This window comes from Erythrolamprus reginae, chromosome 2 (assembly GCF_031021105.1).
Source record: "Erythrolamprus reginae isolate rEryReg1 chromosome 2, rEryReg1.hap1, whole genome shotgun sequence".
Classification (NCBI taxonomy): domain Eukaryota; kingdom Metazoa; phylum Chordata; class Lepidosauria; order Squamata; family Dipsadidae; genus Erythrolamprus; species Erythrolamprus reginae.
The window spans coordinates 186,349,197-186,358,960 of record NC_091951.1 but is presented as its reverse complement, the minus strand read 5'-3'; the positions used below and the strand labels follow the sequence as shown (position 1 = coordinate 186,358,960).

At 39.1% G+C, this 9,764-nt stretch overlaps 1 protein-coding gene across 6 annotated transcripts in view; it reads left to right on the top strand.

Moving 5' to 3' along the window:
• The first annotated feature begins 860 nt into the window (after positions 1-860).
• Positions 861-9,764, top strand: part of CALCOCO1 (calcium binding and coiled-coil domain 1) — a 44,862-nt gene continuing 35,958 nt past the window's right edge. For 4 of the 6 annotated variants that reach the window (XM_070740816.1, XM_070740819.1, XM_070740817.1 and 1 more), the window contains exons 1-2: positions 863-914; positions 5,819-5,861. The gene's annotated coding sequence lies outside the window, so the exon portion shown is untranslated. Of the gene's footprint in view, positions 915-5,818; positions 5,862-9,433; positions 9,503-9,764 lie in introns of those variants that run through there. The other 2 variants (XM_070740814.1, XM_070740815.1) reach the window with 2 other exon arrangements.

Sequence of the window (9,764 nt, the reverse complement as noted above, 5' to 3'; positions counted from 1 at the left end):
AGGTTCAGGGAAGCTCTTAAAAGCAATCCACATTAGTTATAGCTAATAGATTAAAAAAAGGTGCTGAACTATTCCTAGATCTTGCCTCTTCATTTACGCACGAATCTAACATTCACAACATGGCTAGGGACAAGTAGGGTGCTGTCTTGTACACAAAAATCTATGCTGTCTTATTAAATCTCCAGTTGGACTTTTATAACAATGATGTAACAGAAAATAGAGATTTCTTCAATGTATTTTCTCTCTATTTATGTACAGTATATGCATTTGAGATTGATTTTCTGACCTGAATGTTACTCACTTGAACATCTTTTTAAGCTATTTATTGGCAGAATGATTAATTTCCTATTTTTATCTTTGCATCATGATCATTGCCCTGTGTGTATATTCAAACGTCCATGCGCATTTTATAGCCTTATTGTTGTCATCCCTGCATTTTTATGTACAGTAGTAGTTTTAGTCAGATCCCAGAGGATTTTATGGGGGAAATTGCTCATAGTACTTAGGAAAATAACCTCAGAAAATATTCTGAGACGAACTCTTAAGAAACTTAGATTTACCACCTCGGCAACTTGAGTCCCCTTCTCAATAATTTACTCTCCGTCCCCGTGAACTGCTTCCTATCTCCCTAAAACCCAGGTGCTCTCTGGAACTTGGAGTCCCACCGCCACTATATCCCCTTGTCTCGCCGGGCCAATGAACTACCAAACCCACAATCCCAGGCGTTCTCTCGTCCCCTCCGTGGCAACTTGAAGCTTACCTCTTCGCTCATCTTTTAATTTACGAGCAAGGAAAGAGAACTACAACTCCCGGCAGCACTTTAGAGCTTCACCGGCCTCCGCCTCTTCTCAGCTGGCTTGAAGGCTGTTATTGTTGTTACTAAAAGATTAGTGGACCAGCTGGTTGCTCTCTGGGTAAGAGACGTCTTCTGTACTGGGGAAAAGGGCTTTTTCTGTTTTCTCTCCTCCTTGCTTTATCTTTGTTAATTGCTCGGAAGCATCAGATTTGGGGTGCATTTGGGGAGGGGGACACCCCTCCCTCCCTCTTTCTCTCGAGTTCAGGAGTTTTTTTGTGTTTTTTAAATCAACTGTACTTCCTATCGGGACAGAAATCAAAATTAAAATCAAGGAGGCTGTGGATGCCCAGGTTTTCACTTCTCCCTGCATGAAAGGGGAGAGCAAATGTACGAAAAGGCTTCAGTGGGCCTCTAACTCTGAAAATGCAGCACAAAAAGCCAGGAAATTGGGAAGAGCACTGGTTGGGGAAAAAAGGGAATTTCTAACCCAATTAGCTTGAAAAACTCTTTTTAACCTCTGTTTCAACATCGATCCGCCCCGCTTCTTTGAAAACAAAAGCAAGCCCCTTTCGGTGTCGGGGGCACCCCAAATCTTTTCTTCCTCTTTTAACGACTGGAGATCATTCGCTGTCTCTGATCTTTCGCTCCTTGCTACTAAAATCTTAACTTCGGGATCCATTTTGACAAAGTCTGCCCCTCCTCCCCAAAACCCTAAAAAGGTAACTGGGACCGAGCTTCGAGGTTCGCACGATTTGTGGTGTTTTTTACGTGGGAGAAGAAGGCAGGACGTGATGAGACTTGTGGCTTCTTGCAAAGCTATTTCTTTGTTTGGCTTGAAGCTGCCCAAGCCTTAAACCGTGGTGGGACGCCAAGAGGACGGCGCCTTTGCAGCAGCAGAGTTACAGCTTCTCCTCCTCCCCCCCTTCCACCCAAACAAGGGGGTAATGAAGAGCCGCCTCCATTCCCTAAAAGTCCATCAGACACCGGGAAGGGACGGGGAGGGTCTTTGCGCAAACCTCGCAGCGGGCCAAGCGAGGCGCTGCACCTACCCACGCCTCCGCCGTCTCTCCCCACCAATAAGCGACTCCGCCATGGCTCGTTTTAGTCTGCTGGGCTCCTTTCTCGGTCTCTGATTGGCCTTTGTCTTGAGAGAAGCCCCTCCCCCGAGTTTTAGTTGCTCTAGTTGGGAAAGGAATGTGGCAGCAGTGTCGGGAGCTGCCAGGCTTGGGTTTCGTGCCCACGTGGCTCGTCTGGGTCACGCGGGGGAAACGCGTTCCCTTGGCACGCGGGGGGGAACAGGAGAGAGAGAGAGAGGCTGTCTAGGGCGGCAGAGCCCGGCTCCACCTGGTTTTATAACAGGCCTCTCTTGTGAGGGAGCTTTGCCACGTCCGAGCATTTCCTTCCCCCCTCACTCCCTGTAGTTTACACTAGTAATATGGAAGGCCAAGTTGTCTTCAGAAGAATGCCCTTATTTATCTGAAAATAAATTAGAAATAGGAATACTGTAGAATAGAATTCTTTACTGGCCAAGTGTGAATGGACACACAATTCATTTGTCTTTGGTGCATATGCTCTCAATGTACATAAAAGAAAATACACATTTGTCAAGAATCTTACAACACTTAAGGAAGGGATGAGGACCCGGATTGTGGGGGCAATAGGCTGGCTCTGTTAAGAAGCGCGATTGCTAACATGTTGTAAGCCGCCCTGAGTCTAAGGAGAAGGGCGGCATAAAAATTGAATAAATAAATAAATGAGGATAGAAAAGAGAATGGAATGGAAAATAGAATAGAGAATAGAATAGAATTCTTTATTGGCCAAGTGTGATTGGACACACAAGGAAATTGTCTTCATGCATATGTTCTCAGTGTACATTAAAAATATACATTTGTCAAGAATCATGAAGTAGAACACTTAAGAAAGGGGAGACGAGAAAGAATAGAAAAGAGAATAGAATAGAATAGAATTCTTTATTGGCCAAGTGTGATTGGACACACAAGGAATTTGTCTTGGTGCATATGCTCTCAACGTACATAAAATAAAATATAAATTTGTCAAGAATCATGTGGTACAACACTTAATGATTGTCATAGGGGTCAAATAAGCAATGAAGAAGCAATATTAATAAAAATCTTAGGATATACGCAACAAGTTACAGTCATACAGTCAACATGGGAGGAAATGGGTGATAGGAATGATGAGAAAAACTAGTAGAATAGAAGTGCAAATTGAGTAGAAAGTCTGACAGTGTTGAGGGAATTATTTGTTTAGTAGAGTGATGGCGTTCGGGGGAAAACTTTTCTTGTGTCTAGTTGTCTTGGTGTGCAGTGCTCTGTAGCGACGCTTTGTGGGTAGGAGTTGAAACAATTTGTGTCCAGGATGTGAGGGGTCAGTAAATATTTTACCCGCCCTCTTTTTGACTCGTGCAGTATACAGGTCCTCAATGGAAGGCAGGTTGGCAGCAATTGTTTTTTCTGCAATAGAGAATAGAATAGAATTCTTTATTGGCCAAGTGTGATTGGACACACAAGGAAATCGTCTTCGTGCATATGCTCTCCGTATACATAAAAGAAATTATACATTTGTCAAGAATCATGTATTAGAACACTAAAGGGAGAGAAGACAAGAGAGAATATAATAGAAAATAGAATAGAAAAGAAAATAGAATAGAGTATAAAATAGAATAGAATTCTTTATTGGCCAACTGATTGGACACAAGGAATTTATCTTTGGTGCACATGCTCTCAGTGTATATAAAAGAACAGATATAAGAAAAGAAAAAATCTTAAACTTTAAGGTTCCTTACCCCACCTTAAAAATATCTTCTCCCTTTGCTGTATTCTTAGCCTCTGTAAGATCCATCCCCTATTGTAAATATAAGTGATCTGCAAGGAGGGGAGGATTGGGTCTTTTCAGCTGAATACTGCAGCTGAGGAGGTGACAACATACTCTTCCTTTGGCTGTTGAAATAATACAAGAAGCTGAACATATCGGGTTGAAAAAAATCACTCCTGCAGTATTTCCATGGTTAACTGGGAGACAAGGCATTGGTTGTCACAAGATGTCGTGATACCTAGTAATTTGAAAAGGCAATTAAATTCAGAATAGGTAACCATATGAGTAATTAGGATTTAAAATAACTTCCAGGGTGAGTTTAATGTTAATGTTCAAGAAAGACAGTGTAAGAGTGAAAACTCAGCCACCCAGAGTGGCATGGGTAGCTGTACAATTTGAATAAATAAAAAGAATGGAATAATAGAACTTATGAAATGATCAGTGGCCATTAAGTGTCTAAAATGTCAAGGTGAATAAAATGTGAACGAAAAAGGATTTTTCATTACACATCTTGACTTTAATAACAAAAATCCTATAAGAGGATTTTTCTCAGGATGAGAATCTCAAGAAAAGCCATTATTATTTCTCAATATCCAATAAATGTCCATAGGATGCAACATAACCAACAGCACATGATGTGATTATCATAGCCATTAGGCAGAATTCTTTGGGAGAAAACACTCAGTTATCCTAATAGGACATACAAATAAATTTAATACTACAAGCTGCAAACCAAATAAATTAAAAACATGAGATAGGAAAGATAGCTAAATAACTCTCCATTTCTCTCTATCTTACAAAGCACCCTTGTTTTCACCATATCCATACATAATGTGTTTTTGTATTCTAAATCTCTCATCTTTCTCTTACCAGCTATATCCAAATGACTATCCCTTCTCAACTCATTCTTCCTATATTAGTTTTAAACTTTTCACATTCATTCTTTCTATATAACCAAGCTACCGCAATGTATTTCTTTCATGTCACTTATTTTTGTGTTTAGTCCACATTCATTCATCACCTGTTTATCTTGATCCCTTATCTTCTAGTCATGTTTTCCTATACTGTACATGCTTCTTCAGTAACTCATTCCCACAACATTCAACTTTTGTGTTTTTCCTCATGTGCCCTTTTCACTGAAGTGCTACTAAAACATTCCTAGGCCTGCCATTTTGTCTGTCAGCAATTTTTGTAAATCATTTGATATAGTTAGCAATGTGGCATCATCTGCATGCGAGTCTATATACACATTTCACACCCTCAACTAACATACTTCTGATGTCGCCACATGCATTATTTATACATTTGGTCCACAAATGCAATCAACTATTTTTGTCTTAATGAATAAGTATTTCATATTTTCTTCTATATTATTAGACGTTTGTTTTACTTTATAATTGAAGTCTATTTATTATATCAACCACATTCTCTAAATCAGTGATTTTCAACCTTTTTTGAGCCGCGGCACATTTTTTACATTTACAAAGCCATGGGGCACATTGAGGGGGGGGCGGCTAAAAAATGTTTGGACAAAAAAATTCTCTCTTCCTCCCTTTCACTCTATTTCTCCCTCCCTCTTTCTCTCTCTTTCTCTTTTTTTCTCTCTCTCCATCCCTTTTTCTCTCTTCCTTCTTTCTTGCTCTTTCTCTCTCCCTCCCTCCCTCCCTCTATGTCTTTCTCTCTCCCACCTTCCCTCCCTCTCTTTCTCTCTCGCTCTCTCTTTCTTTCTTTCTATCTTGTTCTCTTTCTCTCTCTCTTGCTTTCTTTCTCTTGCTTTCTTTCTCTCTTGTTTTCTTTCTCTCTTGCTTGCTTTCTCTCTCTCTTGCTCTTTCTCTCTCTCTCTTGCTTTCTTTCTCTCTCTCTTGTTTTCTTTCTCTTGCTTTCTTTCTCTTGCTTTCTCTCTTTTCTTTCTCTCTTGCTTGCTTTCTCTCTCTCTTGCTCTTTCTCTCTCTCTTTCTTTCTTTCTCTCTCTCTTGCTTTCTTTCTCTTTCTTTCTCTCTTGTTTTCTTTCTCTCTTGCTTGTTTTCTCTCTCTCTTGCTCTTTCTCTCTCTCTCTTGTTTTCTTTCTCTGAGCTTCGCGGCACACCTGACCATGTCTCGCGGCACACTAGTGTGCCACGGCACAGTGGTTGAAAAACACTGCTCTAAATCACCCATGAACATTCTCACTTTTTTTTTCTTTTTCAGACTTACACCACATATGCCTGGTTGATTTACAAGGAGTTTACTGGTGAGTAGTTTTGTATTAAATTACAAACGCATAGTGTGGCCAGTGCATGCAATGCTCTATCTAGAAAATATGGGGAGGCATGACTTTGCTGATGGCTGCTCAGATTCCAGTACATCTTGAGCCTAGGTTATATACCAGGGTTTGATCTTCATATTCCTATTGATTTTTCTGCTCATTCAACTTTAGGTAACTGATTGCCCACTGATTTCTGAGGCTGGCACTCCAGTGGTTCATACCTCTTTGCCCAAAACACATTCATGCAATTCTGAATGACCTATCAAAGAGTAAAAATGCCCCCTGTAATACATAAAGCTACACTGCATTTACAATTTTTTCTCAATGACATTTCTCATATCTTTTCATTTAGAATTTTACTAAATGCCTTCCCAGGCACGCTTAACAACTAATCCCCTTTACTTCTTACAACCTTTCCCATTTGTTTATGAGATTTACTTACCACTACAATCTGGTATGAACTTAGAGAGTGATGAAAACAATATAAAATTCTGGCACAGAATTCTGGCACTGATGACTCTACACATATCAGTTCATACATGTTTTCTGGGAGAGAAGAGTTTTTACAAGCCTCTAGAAAAGCATGAAATATCTCCAGTTACACCATGTACAGTTGCAGTTTTGTCATTTTTCAACACTTTTTCAATCTTATGATTTCTTTTCCCCCATTTTTTTAAAAAAAATAGATCGTATCTGTATCATTATATCACAATTCTGCTTTCTTTGGGTATAGTCTTTGCACTATCTGATTATCTGCATTCATTTTTGCAGCAATCACGCTCTTGTAAGTGATTTTTCTGAAACACAACCTCCTTTATGTCATAATTTTACCAGGCACCCTTCTTCATACTACTGTTAGCATAATCCCACCTGTTTCCATGATGCAGTACTCAGTAACATATTTATTTTAAAGGACACTCCACATTCCTTACATCCATATTCTGTTCAATCTACTGGGCAACTGATCTGTATTCTAATATCTTTTTCATAATGGATGCTACAATCTCTTTCTGCTATCTTATTTTCCACTTTTATTTCTTTCCCTTCTTTCATTGTCTTCCATATCTATTCTTCATTAAAATCTACTTTTAACTCTACCCCCTCCCCCCAAAATGCTTGTCCCGCATTCTGAATCCCTCATCACCCTTTTATCCTTCCCTAATTTTCTCTCAATCTTTCATCATAAATGAATAATACTTTAAGGTTTATATTCATTCTGCGGGTGTATAAACAGTTTTGTTTAAACCAGACCTGGGCAAAGTGTGGATGCGGCCCGCCCGCTGTCTGTGACCGGCCCGTGGAGGAAGGAAGGGAGGGAGGGAGGGAGGGAGGGAGGGAGGAAGGAGAAATGGAGGGAGGAAGGAAGGAGAAAGGAAGGAAGGAGAAATTCTCTTTCCGTGCCCTTTTGCAAAAGTCCAATAAATGCTCATTTTTAAATTGTACATTGGTTTCATTGGCCTTTCCAAGAAATTTAAAGCAAACCCCCCACCCCACCTCTCGGGGGGGGGGGAAGGGAGAAGGAGGAAGAAAAGGAATCCAAAGCTACTTTCAGGCAAAGCCTCAACTATGTTTTCTCAACTGACAATGTAGGTCAGTTGAAGAGAGGCACCCGAAAGGAATACTGTATTTTGAAAGAGAAGTAAAGAACTGCCCAAAAGCAGAAATAAAAGGCAGAGAAAATCAGAAAGACAGAGGTTTCTCTCCATCTGGAGAAGGAGGGAGGGAAGGAAGGAAGGAGGGAAGGAAGGAAGGAGAAATGGAGGGAACAAGGAAGGAAGGAAGGGGTGAGCAATTAATTTATAATTATAATATAATTATAATATATAAGTATATATATATACATACATACATACATACATACATACATACATACATATATATAATACAATACAATATATAATTATAATTTATAATTATAATATAATTAACTCAGTTCTACCCAATAATCTACAGTATTGGGTAGAACTGAGTTAATTATATTAATCTGGCCCTCTAAAACCATCCCAATTTCTCATGTGGCCCCCATGGCAAAATTAATTGCCCATCCCTGGTTTAAACATTTGCATTTGAAACAAGCTCATGTGTTCAAAAACAAATATGCTTAGTCCTTTGACTAAGCAGCCATTCACCATCTTCTCTGATCTTCTCTGAATGGCACCATCCTTTTTTCTATGATATTTTTCTTGTTCCAACCAAAACATTCATGTCATCTAATGGAATACTTTCCCCCTTTGTCACTTTCAGTCTGAACATTGCACAAGTTTTCTTCAAATTCATCTTTGGTCCTTCCATTATCTGGCATTGGACCAGATTACTTGTGGGACCGCCTTCTGCCGCATGAGTCCCACAACTGAAATCTGTAACATCCTAAATAGCACTATTCCATACTTTCTGTTGTATGTTTTAGCTCTTTCATTCATAATTGACCTACACTTTCACTTGCATTTATTCATCAGCTGTATTCCACAGACCACTTCCTTACTCAGATCTATTGCATTCTTCCCCTTCCTTAAGTTTTACAGATATACACCGTATAGTGTTCCTTCCTTTTTATCATTAATTCATGTTCCTTAACACGTGACATATCCCTTTACATTGCAAGTTGCACTCTTCCTTTGCCATGGCCATCTATCCAACTTGTAACTATGACTTCTACCACCATGGCTTTGTACAACTTTGTGCAGATATGGCTTTGACACAATATTTTTATTATATTTGACATAATGCTTTTAGTAAATTTCACCTAAGATGTTAGCTTTAATCATATTTATGCTACATGCAGCATTCTCTGCTAACAGTAATGATAGTGCGGTACTAGTTAGTTTTGACACATTATGATTGTATTTCATAAACACAACAACATTTTTTTCCACCTCAGACATGCCCAGACTATACAAGCTCAGATTAGTACTTTGCAAATCAACATATTGTTGTTCGTATTCCACCAACTAAGAAGTACATGCAGTGTATTGATTGGACACACAAGGAATCTGTCTTTGGTGCATATGCTCTCAGGGTACATAAAAGAAAAGGATACATTTGTCAAGAATCATGTGGTTCAACACTTAATGATTGTCATAGGGGTCAAATAAGCAATGAAGAAACAATCAATATTAATAAAAATCTTAGCAACAAGTTACAGTCATACAGTGCTAAGTGGGAGGAAAAGGATGATAGGAATGATGAGAAAAAACTAGTAGAAATAGAATAATATAGATTTCCCAATTTTGAGGCCTTCTGATTTGCTAAAACTACAACTCCTACCACTTCTCTAGCCAGCCTGACTTGAACTATTCTGAATCATATAGGCCCAAAACATCGGGAGGCATGTATTCTAACCAAAAGCACCAGATATCTATTCTTGAATGTTAGTTGCCAGGAATTAAAGCTATCTTGCTACTACATTGTTCTGGTTTTGACTCCTTTCAATCTCATTTCTTGCTTCAGATGGGGAGAGATTATGTGGCTGGTTTCATCCAGGATGATTCCTCTTAATGTTCCAGAATTAATACAGAAAAAGCTAAGCAGAGTCAGCTCCTCATAGTTGTGGCTATACAGACAGGAGAATTACATTCTCCTATCCCTAGACTATAAATCCATTTCTCTGACAATAGCATATTGTTCAGGTAAGCAATCCCTAATCTACCTTCTTAAGGTACGACCTCATTGGAAAAAGCCAAGGTTGTTGTTCTTGTTTCTGCTTCCAAACGTTTATAACCGGATACATTTGGAAATTGATGTATGGAACAAAAAGGCTTCTCATCTTGAAATTGGTACTCTGAAGTTCACTGTTTATATACATGGATGCTCCAGTTTGTTTTATGTGTTTAATATTGTGATTTACCTACATACCAAAAAAAAAGCCCCCATCCCCAATTTGGGTTTTAT